The sequence below is a fragment of the Pristiophorus japonicus genome, chromosome 1, assembly GCF_044704955.1.
Source record: "Pristiophorus japonicus isolate sPriJap1 chromosome 1, sPriJap1.hap1, whole genome shotgun sequence".
Lineage (NCBI taxonomy): Eukaryota > Metazoa > Chordata > Chondrichthyes > Pristiophoridae > Pristiophorus > Pristiophorus japonicus.
The window spans coordinates 475,630,200-475,647,790 of record NC_091977.1 but is presented as its reverse complement, the minus strand read 5'-3'; the positions used below and the strand labels follow the sequence as shown (position 1 = coordinate 475,647,790).

The 17,591-nt window shown below is 51.0% G+C and overlaps 3 non-coding genes across 3 annotated transcripts; all 3 read right to left on the bottom strand.

Annotated features, from left to right (window-relative positions):
* Window positions 1-798: 798 nt before the first annotated feature.
* On the bottom strand, window positions 799-871 carry trnal-cag (transfer RNA leucine (anticodon CAG)). The gene has a single exon. It is a non-coding gene; the product is annotated as a tRNA-Leu (tRNA).
* Window positions 872-8,234: 7,363 nt separating this feature from the next.
* Window positions 8,235-8,307, bottom strand: trnal-cag (transfer RNA leucine (anticodon CAG)). Its single transcript has one exon. It is a non-coding gene; the product is annotated as a tRNA-Leu (tRNA).
* Window positions 8,308-16,909: 8,602 nt separating this feature from the next.
* trnam-cau (transfer RNA methionine (anticodon CAU)) lies at window positions 16,910-16,982 on the bottom strand. The gene has a single exon. It is a non-coding gene; the product is annotated as a tRNA-Met (tRNA).
* Window positions 16,983-17,591: the final 609 nt, after the last annotated feature.

Below are 17,591 nucleotides of genomic sequence, written 5' to 3'. Positions count from 1 at the left end.
TTTGAAGTAAGTATGTGCGTGGTAAGTGGCAATTCGCTAAAGGCAGAGCTCATAATATGACGAGCAGTTTGCAGCTGAACATGTTGCAGCTGAGGCACAGGACAGTGCCTTCGCCGTTTTGCTTGAACACTTGCATGTGTGTGTCAGCAGGGAGTGCCTTTGAGCAGCAATGCATGTAAAGAGCCAGCACTTTCTTTCAGGCAAAGCCTCAGGCAATAGAAGTCATCTGTCCATCAGTCAGAAAGGGCTTTCGCCTGCTCCCTCTCGCTCGTGGCGGCTGCGACGTTGCGCTCAAGTCGCTTCCCTTGCGCAGGCTCGAGCTCTTCTCGGCGTCTTTCACCATATCCATGGCTTCCAGTCCTGCCCTTGCTCGCCTGCTATTGCTCAGTAACGTCGATTGGAGCAAAGCATTGAAAGTGTTCAGTGAGCAGGCCAACCTGAAGCAGGAGATTTCTGCTGGTCGTGGAATAGCGAGGAGGCAAGTGATAAGGGGCTAGTCAGATGCAAACTGGGAGCTAATGCCAGACATGAATGGGGAATTAGCTCAAATGGTAGAGCGCTCGCTTTGCATGTGAGAGGTAGCGGGATCAATGCCCGCATTCTCCACTTTTCTTTTGGCTCGGGTAATTGTTCAGACGCAAGAGTTGTGTCAGGTGTGGTGTGAGCCCATCTGCTTCTGAAGGTCACCGCAGGCTGAGGGACATCAAATCCTTTGGTGTGCTGTCGCAGCAAAACTTTCCGATTTTTGCATGAATGCAGCTGAAATGAAAGAAGGAAAAACTTCTATGCAAGTATCAATGCCTTCTCTAAGGATCGAACTCAGGACCTTCAGATTCTGAGACTGACACGCTGCCTACTGCGCTAAGAAGACACTTGCCAGCTTAGTAACTGGAGAATGTGACCAACTATGTTCGCTTCCGTGGCATCCAAAGCCAGAATGCAAAGATTGCAAAAATGCTCGAGCCAGGTAGGAGCCGAACCTGCAATCTTCTAATCCGTAGTCAGACGCGTTATCCATTGCACCGCCGGCCCAGGCTGTGAAAAATAGCTGCGACATCAGGAAGTACACAGGACGGGCAGCATTGAAAGGCACGCGGCAGAGAATCACCAAAGATAGGCACCTCTGCCGCTTCCCTTCGATTGACAGGTGGGGAGCGGAGCAGTGCAGTCGAAAACAAAGCAAAGCAAAGTCGTCCTTAGGTGGTTGGTTGCACTCCGTCTTGAAGCAGTGCGCATTCTTTTGAAGTAAGTATGTGCGTGGTAAGTGGCAATTCGCTAAAGGCAGAGCTCATAATATGACGAGCAGTTTTCAGCTGAACATGTTGCAGCTGAGGCACAGGACAGTGCCTTCGCCGTTTTGCTTGAACACTTGCATGTGTGTGTCAGCAGGGAGTGCCTTTGAGCAGCAATGCATGTAAAGAGCCAGCACTTTCTTTCAGGCAAAGCCTCAGGCAATAGAAGTCATCTGTCCATCAGTCAGAAAGGGCTCTCGCCTGCTCCCTCACGCTCGTGGCGGCTGCGACGTTGCGCTCAAGTCGCTTCCCTTGCGCAGGCTCGAGCTCTTCTCGGCGTCTTTCACCATATCCATGGCTTCCAGTCCTGCCCTTGCTCGCCTGCTATTTGCTCAGTAACGTCGATTGGAGCAAAGCATTGAAAGTGTTCAGTGAGCAGGCCAACCTGAAGCAGGAGATTTCTGCTGGTCGTGGAATAGCGAGGAGGCAAGTGATAAGGGGCTAGTCAGATGCAAACTGGGAGCTAATGCCAGACGTGAATGGGGAATTAGCTCAAATGGTAGAGCGCTCGCTTTGCATGTGAGAGGTAGCGGGATCAATGCCCGCATTCTCCACTTTTCTTTTGGCTCGGGTAATTGTTCAGACGCAAGAGTTGTGTCAGGTGTGGTGTGAGCCCATCTGCTTCTGAAGGTCACCGCAGGCTGAGGGACATCAAATCCTTTGGTGTGCTGTCGCAGCAAAACTTTCCGATTTTTGCATGAATGCAGCTGAAATGAAAGAAGGAAAAACTTCTATGCAAGTATCAACGCCTTCTCTAAGGATCAAACTCAGGACCTTCAGATTATGAGACTGACACGCTGCCTACTGCGCTAAGAAGACACTTGTCAGCTGAGTAACTGGAGAATGTGACCAACTATGTTCGCTTCCGTGGCATCCAAAGCCAGAATGCAAAGATTGCAAAAATGCTCGAGCCAGGTAGGAGCCGAACCTGCAATCTTCTAATCCGTAGTCAGACGCGTTATCCATTGCGCCGCCGGCCCAGGCTGTGAAAAATAGCTGCGACATCAGGAAGTACACAGGACGGGCAGCATTGAAAGGCATGCGGCAGAGAATCACCAAAGATAGGCACCTCTGCCGCTTCCCTTCGATTGACAGGTGGGGAGCGGAGCAGTGCAGTCGAAAACAAAGCAAAGCAAAGTCGTCCTTAGGTGGTTGGTTGCACTCCGTCTTGAAGCAGTGCGCATTCTTTTGAAGTAAGTATGTGCGTGGTAAGTGGCAATTCGCTAAAGGCAGAGCTCATAATATGACGAGCAGTTTGCAGCTGAACATGTTGCAGCTGAGGCACAGGACAGTGCCTTCGCCGTTTTGCTTGAACACTTGCATGTGTGTGTCAGCAGGGAGTGCCTTTGAGCAGCAATGCATGTAAAGAGCCAGCACTTTCTTTCAGGCAAAGCCTCAGGCAATAGAAGTCATCTGTCCATCAGTCAGAAAGGGCTCTCGCCTGCTCCCTCTCGCTCGTGGCGGCTGCGACGTTGCGCTCAAGTCGCTTCCCTTGCGCAGGCTCGAGCTCTTCTCGGCGTCTTTCACCATATCCATGGCTTCCAGTCCTGCCCTTGCTCGCCTGCTATTGCTCAGTAACGTCGATTGGAGCAAAGCATTGAAAGTGTTCAGTGAGCAGGCCAACCTGAAGCAGGAGATTTCTGCTGGTCGTGGAATAGCGAGGAGGCAAGTGATAAGGGGCTAGTCAGATGCAAACTGGGAGCTAATGCCAGACATGAATGGGGAATTAGCTCAAATGGTAGAGCGCTCGCTTTGCATGTGAGAGGTAGCGGGATCAATGCCCGCATTCTCCACTTTTCTTTTGGCTCGGGTAATTGTTCAGACGCAAGAGTTGTGTCAGGTGTGGTGTGAGCCCATCTGCTTCTGAAGGTCACCGCAGGCTGAGGGACATCAAATCCTTTGGTGTGCTGTCGCAGCAAAACTTTCCGATTTTTGCATGAATGCAGCTGAAATGAAAGAAGGAAAAACTTCTATGCAAGTATCAACGCCTTCTCTAAGGATCGAACTCAGGACCTTCAGATTATGAGACTGACACGCTGCCTACTGCACTAAGAAGACACTTGTCAGCTGAGTAACTGGAGAATGTGACCAACTATGTTCGCTTCCGTGGCATCCAAAGCCAGAATGCAAAGATTGCAAAAATGCTCGAGCCAGGTAGGAGCCGAACCTGCAATCTTCTAATCCGTAGTCAGACGCGGTATCCATTGCGCCGCCGGCCCAGGCTGTGAAAAATAGCTGCGACATCAGGAAGTACACAAGACGGGCAGCATTGAAAGGCATGCGGCAGAGAATCACCAAAGATAGGCACCTCTGCCGCTTCCCTTCGATTGACAGGTGGGGAGCGGAGCAGTGCAGTCGAAAACAAAGCAAAGCAAAGTCGTCCTTAGGTGGTTGGTTGCACTCCGTCTTGAAGCAGTGCGCATTCTTTTGAAGTAAGTATGTGCGTGGTAAGTGGCAATTCGCTAAAGGCAGAGCTCATAATATGACGAGCAGTTTGCAGCTGAACATGTTGCAGCTGAGGCACAGGACAGTGCCTTCGCCGTTTTGCTTGAACACTTGCATATGTGTGTCAGCAGGGAGTGCCTTTGAGCAGCAATGCATGTAAAGAGCCAGCACTTTCTTTCAGGCAAAGCCTCAGGCAATAGAAGTCATCTGTCCATCAGTCAGAAAGGGCTCTCGCCTGCTCCCTCACGCTCGTGGCGGCTGCGACGTTGCGCTCAAGTCGCTTCCCTTGCGCAGGCTCGAGCTCTTCTCGGCGTCTTTCACCATATCCATGGCTTCCAGTCCTGCCCTTGCTCGCCTGCTATTTGCTCAGTAACGTCGATTGGAGCAAAGCATTGAAAGTGTTCAGTGAGCAGGCCAACCTGAAGCAGGAGATTTCTGCTGGTCGTGGAATAGCGAGGAGGCAAGTGATAAGGGGCTAGTCAGATGCAAACTGGGAGCTAATGCCAGACGTGAATGGGGAATTAGCTCAAATGGTAGAGCGCTCGCTTTGCATGTGAGAGGTAGCGGGATCAATGCCCGCATTCTCCACTTTTCTTTTGGCTCGGGTAATTGTTCAGACGCAAGAGTTGTGTCAGGTGTGGTGTGAGCCCATCTGCTTCTGAAGGTCACCGCAGGCTGAGGGACATCAAATCCTTTGGTGTGCTGTCGCAGCAAAACTTTCCGATTTTTGCATGAATGCAGCTGAAATGAAAGAAGGAAAAACTTCTATGCAAGTATCAACGCCTTCTCTAAGGATCGAACTCAGGACCTTCAGATTATGAGACTGACACGCTGCCTACTGCACTAAGAAGACACTTGTCAGCTGAGTAACTGGAGAATGTGACCAACTATGTTCGCTTCCGTGGCATCCAAAGCCAGAATGCAAAGATTGCAAAAATGCTCGAGCCAGGTAGGAGCCGAACCTGCAATCTTCTAATCCGTAGTCAGACGCGGTATCCATTGCGCCGCCGGCCCAGGCTGTGAAAAATAGCTGCGACATCAGGAAGTACACAAGACGGGCAGCATTGAAAGGCATGCGGCAGAGAATCACCAAAGATAGGCACCTCTGCCGCTTCCCTTCGATTGACAGGTGGGGAGCGGAGCAGTGCAGTCGAAAACAAAGCAAAGCAAAGTCGTCCTTAGGTGGTTGGTTGCACTCCGTCTTGAAGCAGTGCGCATTCTTTTGAAGTAAGTATGTGCGTGGTAAGTGGCAATTCGCTAAAGGCAGAGCTCATAATATGACGAGCAGTTTGCAGCTGAACATGTTGCAGCTGAGGCACAGGACAGTGCCTTCGCCGTTTTGCTTGAACACTTGCATGTGTGTGTCAGCAGGGAGTGCCTTTGAGCAGCAATGCATGTAAAGAGCCAGCACTTTCTTTCAGGCAAAGCCTCAGGCAATAGAAGTCATCTGTCCATCAGTCAGAAAGGGCTTTCGCCTGCTCCCTCTCGCTCGTGGCGGCTGCGACGTTGCGCTCAAGTCGCTTCCCTTGCGCAGGCTCGAGCTCTTCTCGGCGTCTTTCACCATATCCATGGCTTCCAGTCCTGCCCTTGCTCGCCTGCTATTGCTCAGTAACGTCGATTGGAGCAAAGCATTGAAAGTGTTCAGTGAGCAGGCCAACCTGAAGCAGGAGATTTCTGCTGGTCGTGGAATAGCGAGGAGGCAAGTGATAAGGGGCTAGTCAGATGCAAACTGGGAGCTAATGCCAGACATGAATGGGGAATTAGCTCAAATGGTAGAGCGCTCGCTTTGCATGTGAGAGGTAGCGGGATCAATGCCCGCATTCTCCACTTTTCTTTTGGCTCGGGTAATTGTTCAGACGCAAGAGTTGTGTCAGGTGTGGTGTGAGCCCATCTGCTTCTGAAGGTCACCGCAGGCTGAGGGACATCAAATCCTTTGGTGTGCTGTCGCAGCAAAACTTTCCGATTTTTGCATGAATGCAGCTGAAATGAAAGAAGGAAAAACTTCTATGCAAGTATCAATGCCTTCTCTAAGGATCGAGCTCAGGACCTTCAGATTCTGAGACTGACACGCTGCCTACTGCGCTAAGAAGACACTTGCCAGCTTAGTAACTGGAGAATGTGACCAACTATGTTCGCTTCCGTGGCATCCAAAGCCAGAATGCAAAGATTGCAAAAATGCTCGAGCCAGGTAGGAGCCGAACCTGCAATCTTCTAATCCGTAGTCAGACGCGTTATCCATTGCGCCGCCGGCCCAGGCTGTGAAAAATAGCTGCGACATCAGGAAGTACACAGGACGGGCAGCATTGAAAGGCATGCGGCAGAGAATCACCAAAGATAGGCACCTCTGCCGCTTCCCTTCGATTGACAGGTGGGGAGCGGAGCAGTGCAGTCGAAAACAAAGCAAAGCAAAGTCGTCCTTAGGTGGTTGGTTGCACTCCGTCTTGAAGCAGTGCGCATTCTTTTGAAGTAAGTATGTGCGTGGTAAGTGGCAATTCGCTAAAGGCAGAGCTCATAATATGATGAGCAGTTTGCAGCTGAACATGTTGCAGCTGAGGCACAGGACAGTGCCTTCGCCGTTTTGCTTGAACACTTGCATGTGTGTGTCAGCAGGGAGTGCCTTTGAGCAGCAATGCATGTAAAGAGCCAGCACTTTCTTTCAGGCAAAGCCTCAGGCAATAGAAGTCATCTGTCCATCAGTCAGAAAGGGCTCTCGCCTGCTCCCTCTCGCTCGTGGCGGCTGCGACGTTGCGCTCAAGTCGCTTCCCTTGCGCAGGCTCGAGCTCTTCTCGGCGTCTTTCACCATATCCATGGCTTCCAGTCCTGCCCTTGCTCGCCTGCTATTGCTCAGTAACGTCGATTGGAGCAAAGCATTGAAAGTGTTCAGTGAGCAGGCCAACCTGAAGCAGGAGATTTCTGCTGGTCGTGGAATAGCGAGGAGGCAAGTGATAAGGGGCTAGTCAGATGCAAACTGGGAGCTAATGCCAGACGTGAATGGGGAATTAGCTCAAATGGTAGAGCGCTCGCTTTGCATGTGAGAGGTAGCGGGATCAATGCCCGCATTCTCCACTTTTCTTTTGGCTCGGGTAATTGTTCAGACGCAAGAGTTGTGTCAGGTGTGGTGTGAGCCCATCTGCTTCTGAAGGTCACCGCAGGCTGAGGGACATCAAATCCTTTGGTGTGCTGTCGCAGCAAAACTTTCCGATTTTTGCATGAATGCAGCTGAAATGAAAGAAGGAAAAACTTCTATGCAAGTATCAACGCCTTCTCTAAGGATCGAACTCAGGACCTTCAGATTATGAGACTGACACGCTGCCTACTGCACTAAGAAGACACTTGTCAGCTGAGTAACTGGAGAATGTGACCAACTATGTTCGCTTCCGTGGCATCCAAAGCCAGAATGCAAAGATTGCAAAAATGCTCGAGCCAGGTAGGAGCCGAACCTGCAATCTTCTAATCCGTAGTCAGACGCGGTATCCATTGCGCCGCCGGCCCAGGCTGTGAAAAATAGCTGCGACATCAGGAAGTACACAAGACGGGCAGCATTGAAAGGCATGCGGCAGAGAATCACCAAAGATAGGCACCTCTGCCGCTTCCCTTCGATTGACAGGTGGGGAGCGGAGCAGTGCAGTCGAAAACAAAGCAAAGCAAAGTCGTCCTTAGGTGGTTGGTTGCACTCCGTCTTGAAGCAGTGCGCATTCTTTTGAAGTAAGTATGTGCGTGGTAAGTGGCAATTCGCTAAAGGCAGAGCTCATAATATGACGAGCAGTTTGCAGCTGAACATGTTGCAGCTGAGGCACAGGACAGTGCCTTCGCCGTTTTGCTTGAACACTTGCATGTGTGTGTCAGCAGGGAGTGCCTTTGAGCAGCAATGCATGTAAAGAGCCAGCACTTTCTTTCAGGCAAAGCCTCAGGCAATAGAAGTCATCTGTCCATCAGTCAGAAAGGGCTTTCGCCTGCTCCCTCTCGCTCGTGGCGGCTGCGACGTTGCGCTCAAGTCGCTTCCCTTGCGCAGGCTCGAGCTCTTCTCGGCGTCTTTCACCATATCCATGGCTTCCAGTCCTGCCCTTGCTCGCCTGCTATTGCTCAGTAACGTCGATTGGAGCAAAGCATTGAAAGTGTTCAGTGAGCAGGCCAACCTGAAGCAGGAGATTTCTGCTGGTCGTGGAATAGCGAGGAGGCAAGTGATAAGGGGCTAGTCAGATGCAAACTGGGAGCTAATGCCAGACATGAATGGGGAATTAGCTCAAATGGTAGAGCGCTCGCTTTGCATGTGAGAGGTAGCGGGATCAATGCCCGCATTCTCCACTTTTCTTTTGGCTCGGGTAATTGTTCAGACGCAAGAGTTGTGTCAGGTGTGGTGTGAGCCCATCTGCTTCTGAAGGTCACCGCAGGCTGAGGGACATCAAATCCTTTGGTGTGCTGTCGCAGCAAAACTTTCCGATTTTTGCATGAATGCAGCTGAAATGAAAGAAGGAAAAACTTCTATGCAAGTATCAATGCCTTCTCTAAGGATCGAACTCAGGACCTTCAGATTCTGAGACTGACACGCTGCCTACTGCGCTAAGAAGACACTTGCCAGCTTAGTAACTGGAGAATGTGACCAACTATGTTCGCTTCCGTGGCATCCAAAGCCAGAATGCAAAGATTGCAAAAATGCTCGAGCCAGGTAGGAGCCGAACCTGCAATCTTCTAATCCGTAGTCAGACGCGTTATCCATTGCACCGCCGGCCCAGGCTGTGAAAAATAGCTGCGACATCAGGAAGTACACAGGACGGGCAGCATTGAAAGGCACGCGGCAGAGAATCACCAAAGATAGGCACCTCTGCCGCTTCCCTTCGATTGACAGGTGGGGAGCGGAGCAGTGCAGTCGAAAACAAAGCAAAGCAAAGTCGTCCTTAGGTGGTTGGTTGCACTCCGTCTTGAAGCAGTGCGCATTCTTTTGAAGTAAGTATGTGCGTGGTAAGTGGCAATTCGCTAAAGGCAGAGCTCATAATATGACGAGCAGTTTTCAGCTGAACATGTTGCAGCTGAGGCACAGGACAGTGCCTTCGCCGTTTTGCTTGAACACTTGCATGTGTGTGTCAGCAGGGAGTGCCTTTGAGCAGCAATGCATGTAAAGAGCCAGCACTTTCTTTCAGGCAAAGCCTCAGGCAATAGAAGTCATCTGTCCATCAGTCAGAAAGGGCTCTCGCCTGCTCCCTCACGCTCGTGGCGGCTGCGACGTTGCGCTCAAGTCGCTTCCCTTGCGCAGGCTCGAGCTCTTCTCGGCGTCTTTCACCATATCCATGGCTTCCAGTCCTGCCCTTGCTCGCCTGCTATTTGCTCAGTAACGTCGATTGGAGCAAAGCATTGAAAGTGTTCAGTGAGCAGGCCAACCTGAAGCAGGAGATTTCTGCTGGTCGTGGAATAGCGAGGAGGCAAGTGATAAGGGGCTAGTCAGATGCAAACTGGGAGCTAATGCCAGACGTGAATGGGGAATTAGCTCAAATGGTAGAGCGCTCGCTTTGCATGTGAGAGGTAGCGGGATCAATGCCCGCATTCTCCACTTTTCTTTTGGCTCGGGTAATTGTTCAGACGCAAGAGTTGTGTCAGGTGTGGTGTGAGCCCATCTGCTTCTGAAGGTCACCGCAGGCTGAGGGACATCAAATCCTTTGGTGTGCTGTCGCAGCAAAACTTTCCGATTTTTGCATGAATGCAGCTGAAATGAAAGAAGGAAAAACTTCTATGCAAGTATCAACGCCTTCTCTAAGGATCAAACTCAGGACCTTCAGATTATGAGACTGACACGCTGCCTACTGCGCTAAGAAGACACTTGTCAGCTGAGTAACTGGAGAATGTGACCAACTATGTTCGCTTCCGTGGCATCCAAAGCCAGAATGCAAAGATTGCAAAAATGCTCGAGCCAGGTAGGAGCCGAACCTGCAATCTTCTAATCCGTAGTCAGACGCGTTATCCATTGCGCCGCCGGCCCAGGCTGTGAAAAATAGCTGCGACATCAGGAAGTACACAGGACGGGCAGCATTGAAAGGCATGCGGCAGAGAATCACCAAAGATAGGCACCTCTGCCGCTTCCCTTCGATTGACAGGTGGGGAGCGGAGCAGTGCAGTCGAAAACAAAGCAAAGCAAAGTCGTCCTTAGGTGGTTGGTTGCACTCCGTCTTGAAGCAGTGCGCATTCTTTTGAAGTAAGTATGTGCGTGGTAAGTGGCAATTCGCTAAAGGCAGAGCTCATAATATGACGAGCAGTTTGCAGCTGAACATGTTGCAGCTGAGGCACAGGACAGTGCCTTCGCCGTTTTGCTTGAACACTTGCATGTGTGTGTCAGCAGGGAGTGCCTTTGAGCAGCAATGCATGTAAAGAGCCAGCACTTTCTTTCAGGCAAAGCCTCAGGCAATAGAAGTCATCTGTCCATCAGTCAGAAAGGGCTCTCGCCTGCTCCCTCTCGCTCGTGGCGGCTGCGACGTTGCGCTCAAGTCGCTTCCCTTGCGCAGGCTCGAGCTCTTCTCGGCGTCTTTCACCATATCCATGGCTTCCAGTCCTGCCCTTGCTCGCCTGCTATTGCTCAGTAACGTCGATTGGAGCAAAGCATTGAAAGTGTTCAGTGAGCAGGCCAACCTGAAGCAGGAGATTTCTGCTGGTCGTGGAATAGCGAGGAGGCAAGTGATAAGGGGCTAGTCAGATGCAAACTGGGAGCTAATGCCAGACATGAATGGGGAATTAGCTCAAATGGTAGAGCGCTCGCTTTGCATGTGAGAGGTAGCGGGATCAATGCCCGCATTCTCCACTTTTCTTTTGGCTCGGGTAATTGTTCAGACGCAAGAGTTGTGTCAGGTGTGGTGTGAGCCCATCTGCTTCTGAAGGTCACCGCAGGCTGAGGGACATCAAATCCTTTGGTGTGCTGTCGCAGCAAAACTTTCCGATTTTTGCATGAATGCAGCTGAAATGAAAGAAGGAAAAACTTCTATGCAAGTATCAACGCCTTCTCTAAGGATCGAACTCAGGACCTTCAGATTATGAGACTGACACGCTGCCTACTGCACTAAGAAGACACTTGTCAGCTGAGTAACTGGAGAATGTGACCAACTATGTTCGCTTCCGTGGCATCCAAAGCCAGAATGCAAAGATTGCAAAAATGCTCGAGCCAGGTAGGAGCCGAACCTGCAATCTTCTAATCCGTAGTCAGACGCGGTATCCATTGCGCCGCCGGCCCAGGCTGTGAAAAATAGCTGCGACATCAGGAAGTACACAAGACGGGCAGCATTGAAAGGCATGCGGCAGAGAATCACCAAAGATAGGCACCTCTGCCGCTTCCCTTCGATTGACAGGTGGGGAGCGGAGCAGTGCAGTCGAAAACAAAGCAAAGCAAAGTCGTCCTTAGGTGGTTGGTTGCACTCCGTCTTGAAGCAGTGCGCATTCTTTTGAAGTAAGTATGTGCGTGGTAAGTGGCAATTCGCTAAAGGCAGAGCTCATAATATGACGAGCAGTTTGCAGCTGAACATGTTGCAGCTGAGGCACAGGACAGTGCCTTCGCCGTTTTGCTTGAACACTTGCATGTGTGTGTCAGCAGGGAGTGCCTTTGAGCAGCAATGCATGTAAAGAGCCAGCACTTTCTTTCAGGCAAAGCCTCAGGCAATAGAAGTCATCTGTCCATCAGTCAGAAAGGGCTCTCGCCTGCTCCCTCACGCTCGTGGCGGCTGCGACGTTGCGCTCAAGTCGCTTCCCTTGCGCAGGCTCGAGCTCTTCTCGGCGTCTTTCACCATATCCATGGCTTCCAGTCCTGCCCTTGCTCGCCTGCTATTTGCTCAGTAACGTCGATTGGAGCAAAGCATTGAAAGTGTTCAGTGAGCAGGCCAACCTGAAGCAGGAGATTTCTGCTGGTCGTGGAATAGCGAGGAGGCAAGTGATAAGGGGCTAGTCAGATGCAAACTGGGAGCTAATGCCAGACGTGAATGGGGAATTAGCTCAAATGGTAGAGCGCTCGCTTTGCATGTGAGAGGTAGCGGGATCAATGCCCGCATTCTCCACTTTTCTTTTGGCTCGGGTAATTGTTCAGACGCAAGAGTTGTGTCAGGTGTGGTGTGAGCCCATCTGCTTCTGAAGGTCACCGCAGGCTGAGGGACATCAAATCCTTTGGTGTGCTGTCGCAGCAAAACTTTCCGATTTTTGCATGAATGCAGCTGAAATGAAAGAAGGAAAAACTTCTATGCAAGTATCAACGCCTTCTCTAAGGATCGAACTCAGGACCTTCAGATTATGAGACTGACACGCTGCCTACTGCACTAAGAAGACACTTGTCAGCTGAGTAACTGGAGAATGTGACCAACTATGTTCGCTTCCGTGGCATCCAAAGCCAGAATGCAAAGATTGCAAAAATGCTCGAGCCAGGTAGGAGCCGAACCTGCAATCTTCTAATCCGTAGTCAGACGCGGTATCCATTGCGCCGCCGGCCCAGGCTGTGAAAAATAGCTGCGACATCAGGAAGTACACAAGACGGGCAGCATTGAAAGGCATGCGGCAGAGAATCACCAAAGATAGGCACCTCTGCCGCTTCCCTTCGATTGACAGGTGGGGAGCGGAGCAGTGCAGTCGAAAACAAAGCAAAGCAAAGTCGTCCTTAGGTGGTTGGTTGCACTCCGTCTTGAAGCAGTGCGCATTCTTTTGAAGTAAGTATGTGCGTGGTAAGTGGCAATTCGCTAAAGGCAGAGCTCATAATATGACGAGCAGTTTGCAGCTGAACATGTTGCAGCTGAGGCACAGGACAGTGCCTTCGCCGTTTTGCTTGAACACTTGCATGTGTGTGTCAGCAGGGAGTGCCTTTGAGCAGCAATGCATGTAAAGAGCCAGCACTTTCTTTCAGGCAAAGCCTCAGGCAATAGAAGTCATCTGTCCATCAGTCAGAAAGGGCTTTCGCCTGCTCCCTCTCGCTCGTGGCGGCTGCGACGTTGCGCTCAAGTCGCTTCCCTTGCGCAGGCTCGAGCTCTTCTCGGCGTCTTTCACCATATCCATGGCTTCCAGTCCTGCCCTTGCTCGCCTGCTATTGCTCAGTAACGTCGATTGGAGCAAAGCATTGAAAGTGTTCAGTGAGCAGGCCAACCTGAAGCAGGAGATTTCTGCTGGTCGTGGAATAGCGAGGAGGCAAGTGATAAGGGGCTAGTCAGATGCAAACTGGGAGCTAATGCCAGACATGAATGGGGAATTAGCTCAAATGGTAGAGCGCTCGCTTTGCATGTGAGAGGTAGCGGGATCAATGCCCGCATTCTCCACTTTTCTTTTGGCTCGGGTAATTGTTCAGACGCAAGAGTTGTGTCAGGTGTGGTGTGAGCCCATCTGCTTCTGAAGGTCACCGCAGGCTGAGGGACATCAAATCCTTTGGTGTGCTGTCGCAGCAAAACTTTCCGATTTTTGCATGAATGCAGCTGAAATGAAAGAAGGAAAAACTTCTATGCAAGTATCAATGCCTTCTCTAAGGATCGAGCTCAGGACCTTCAGATTCTGAGACTGACACGCTGCCTACTGCGCTAAGAAGACACTTGCCAGCTTAGTAACTGGAGAATGTGACCAACTATGTTCGCTTCCGTGGCATCCAAAGCCAGAATGCAAAGATTGCAAAAATGCTCGAGCCAGGTAGGAGCCGAACCTGCAATCTTCTAATCCGTAGTCAGACGCGTTATCCATTGCGCCGCCGGCCCAGGCTGTGAAAAATAGCTGCGACATCAGGAAGTACACAGGACGGGCAGCATTGAAAGGCATGCGGCAGAGAATCACCAAAGATAGGCACCTCTGCCGCTTCCCTTCGATTGACAGGTGGGGAGCGGAGCAGTGCAGTCGAAAACAAAGCAAAGCAAAGTCGTCCTTAGGTGGTTGGTTGCACTCCGTCTTGAAGCAGTGCGCATTCTTTTGAAGTAAGTATGTGCGTGGTAAGTGGCAATTCGCTAAAGGCAGAGCTCATAATATGATGAGCAGTTTGCAGCTGAACATGTTGCAGCTGAGGCACAGGACAGTGCCTTCGCCGTTTTGCTTGAACACTTGCATGTGTGTGTCAGCAGGGAGTGCCTTTGAGCAGCAATGCATGTAAAGAGCCAGCACTTTCTTTCAGGCAAAGCCTCAGGCAATAGAAGTCATCTGTCCATCAGTCAGAAAGGGCTCTCGCCTGCTCCCTCTCGCTCGTGGCGGCTGCGACGTTGCGCTCAAGTCGCTTCCCTTGCGCAGGCTCGAGCTCTTCTCGGCGTCTTTCACCATATCCATGGCTTCCAGTCCTGCCCTTGCTCGCCTGCTATTGCTCAGTAACGTCGATTGGAGCAAAGCATTGAAAGTGTTCAGTGAGCAGGCCAACCTGAAGCAGGAGATTTCTGCTGGTCGTGGAATAGCGAGGAGGCAAGTGATAAGGGGCTAGTCAGATGCAAACTGGGAGCTAATGCCAGACGTGAATGGGGAATTAGCTCAAATGGTAGAGCGCTCGCTTTGCATGTGAGAGGTAGCGGGATCAATGCCCGCATTCTCCACTTTTCTTTTGGCTCGGGTAATTGTTCAGACGCAAGAGTTGTGTCAGGTGTGGTGTGAGCCCATCTGCTTCTGAAGGTCACCGCAGGCTGAGGGACATCAAATCCTTTGGTGTGCTGTCGCAGCAAAACTTTCCGATTTTTGCATGAATGCAGCTGAAATGAAAGAAGGAAAAACTTCTATGCAAGTATCAACGCCTTCTCTAAGGATCGAACTCAGGACCTTCAGATTATGAGACTGACACGCTGCCTACTGCACTAAGAAGACACTTGTCAGCTGAGTAACTGGAGAATGTGACCAACTATGTTCGCTTCCGTGGCATCCAAAGCCAGAATGCAAAGATTGCAAAAATGCTCGAGCCAGGTAGGAGCCGAACCTGCAATCTTCTAATCCGTAGTCAGACGCGGTATCCATTGCGCCGCCGGCCCAGGCTGTGAAAAATAGCTGCGACATCAGGAAGTACACAAGACGGGCAGCATTGAAAGGCATGCGGCAGAGAATCACCAAAGATAGGCACCTCTGCCGCTTCCCTTCGATTGACAGGTGGGGAGCGGAGCAGTGCAGTCGAAAACAAAGCAAAGCAAAGTCGTCCTTAGGTGGTTGGTTGCACTCCGTCTTGAAGCAGTGCGCATTCTTTTGAAGTAAGTATGTGCGTGGTAAGTGGCAATTCGCTAAAGGCAGAGCTCATAATATGACGAGCAGTTTGCAGCTGAACATGTTGCAGCTGAGGCACAGGACAGTGCCTTCGCCGTTTTGCTTGAACACTTGCATGTGTGTGTCAGCAGGGAGTGCCTTTGAGCAGCAATGCATGTAAAGAGCCAGCACTTTCTTTCAGGCAAAGCCTCAGGCAATAGAAGTCATCTGTCCATCAGTCAGAAAGGGCTTTCGCCTGCTCCCTCACGCTCGTGGCGGCTGCGACGTTGCGCTCAAGTCGCTTCCCTTGCGCAGGCTCGAGCTCTTCTCGGCGTCTTTCACCATATCCATGGCTTCCAGTCCTGCCCTTGCTCGCCTGCTATTGCTCAGTAACGTCGATTGGAGCAAAGCATTGAAAGTGTTCAGTGAGCAGGCCAACCTGAAGCAGGAGATTTCTGCTGGTCGTGGAATAGCGAGGAGGCAAGTGATAAGGGGCTAGTCAGATGCAAACTGGGAGCTAATGCCAGACATGAATGGGGAATTAGCTCAAATGGTAGAGCGCTCGCTTTGCATGTGAGAGGTAGCGGGATCAATGCCCGCATTCTCCACTTTTCTTTTGGCTCGGGTAATTGTTCAGACGCAAGAGTTGTGTCAGGTGTGGTGTGAGCCCATCTGCTTCTGAAGGTCACCGCAGGCTGAGGGACATCAAATCCTTTGGTGTGCTGTCGCAGCAAAACTTTCCGATTTTTGCATGAATGCAGCTGAAATGAAAGAAGGAAAAACTTCTATGCAAGTATCAATGCCTTCTCTAAGGATCGAGCTCAGGACCTTCAGATTCTGAGACTGACACGCTGCCTACTGCGCTAAGAAGACACTTGCCAGCTTAGTAACTGGAGAATGTGACCAACTATGTTCGCTTCCGTGGCATCCAAAGCCAGAATGCAAAGATTGCAAAAATGCTCGAGCCAGGTAGGAGCCGAACCTGCAATCTTCTAATCCGTAGTCAGACGCGTTATCCATTGCGCCGCCGGCCCAGGCTGTGAAAAATAGCTGCGACATCAGGAAGTACACAGGACGGGCAGCATTGAAAGGCATGCGGCAGAGAATCACCAAAGATAGGCACCTCTGCCGCTTCCCTTCGATTGACAGGTGGGGAGCGGAGCAGTGCAGTCGAAAACAAAGCAAAGCAAAGTCGTCCTTAGGTGGTTGGTTGCACTCCGTCTTGAAGCAGTGCGCATTCTTTTGAAGTAAGTATGTGCGTGGTAAGTGGCAATTCGCTAAAGGCAGAGCTCATAATATGATGAGCAGTTTGCAGCTGAACATGTTGCAGCTGAGGCACAGGACAGTGCCTTCGCCGTTTTGCTTGAACACTTGCATGTGTGTGTCAGCAGGGAGTGCCTTTGAGCAGCAATGCATGTAAAGAGCCAGCACTTTCTTTCAGGCAAAGCCTCAGGCAATAGAAGTCATCTGTCCATCAGTCAGAAAGGGCTCTCGCCTGCTCCCTCTCGCTCGTGGCGGCTGCGACGTTGCGCTCAAGTCGCTTCCCTTGCGCAGGCTCGAGCTCTTCTCGGCGTCTTTCACCATATCCATGGCTTCCAGTCCTGCCCTTGCTCGCCTGCTATTGCTCAGTAACGTCGATTGGAGCAAAGCATTGAAAGTGTTCAGTGAGCAGGCCAACCTGAAGCAGGAGATTTCTGCTGGTCGTGGAATAGCGAGGAGGCAAGTGATAAGGGGCTAGTCAGATGCAAACTGGGAGCTAATGCCAGACATGAATGGGGAATTAGCTCAAATGGTAGAGCGCTCGCTTTGCATGTGAGAGGTAGCGGGATCAATGCCCGCATTCTCCACTTTTCTTTTGGCTCGGGTAATTGTTCAGACGCAAGAGTTGTGTCAGGTGTGGTGTGAGCCCATCTGCTTCTGAAGGTCACCGCAGGCTGAGGGACATCAAATCCTTTGGTGTGCTGTCGCAGCAAAAGTTTCCGATTTTTGCATGAATGCAGCTGAAATGAAAGAAGGAAAAACTTCTATGCAAGTATCAATGCCTTCTCTAAGGATCGAACTCAGGACCTTCAGATTATGAGACTGACACGCTGCCTACTGCGCTAAGAAGACACTTGCCAGCTTAGTAACTGGAGAATGTGACCAACTATGTTCGCTTCCGTGGCATCCAAAGCCAGAATGCAAAGATTGCAAAAATGCTCGAGCCAGGTAGGAGCCGAACCTGCAATCTTCTAATCCGTAGTCAGACGCGTTATCCATTGCACCGCCGGCCCAGGCTGTGAAAAATAGCTGCGACATCAGGAAGTACACAGGACGGGCAGCATTGAAAGGCACGCGGCAGAGAATCACCAAAGATAGGCACCTCTGCCGCTTCCCTTCGATTGACAGGTGGGGAGCGGAGCAGTGCAGTCGAAAACAAAGCAAAGCAAAGTCGTCCTTAGGTGGTTGGTTGCACTCCGTCTTGAAGCAGTGCGCATTCTTTTGAAGTAAGTATGTGCGTGGTAAGTGGCAATTCGCTAAAGGCAGAGCTCATAATATGACGAGCAGTTTTCAGCTGAACATGTTGCAGCTGAGGCACAGGACAGTGCCTTCGCCGTTTTGCTTGAACACTTGCATGTGTGTGTCAGCAGGGAGTGCCTTTGAGCAGCAATGCATGTAAAGAGCCAGCACTTTCTTTCAGGCAAAGCCTCAGGCAATAGAAGTCATCTGTCCATCAGTCAG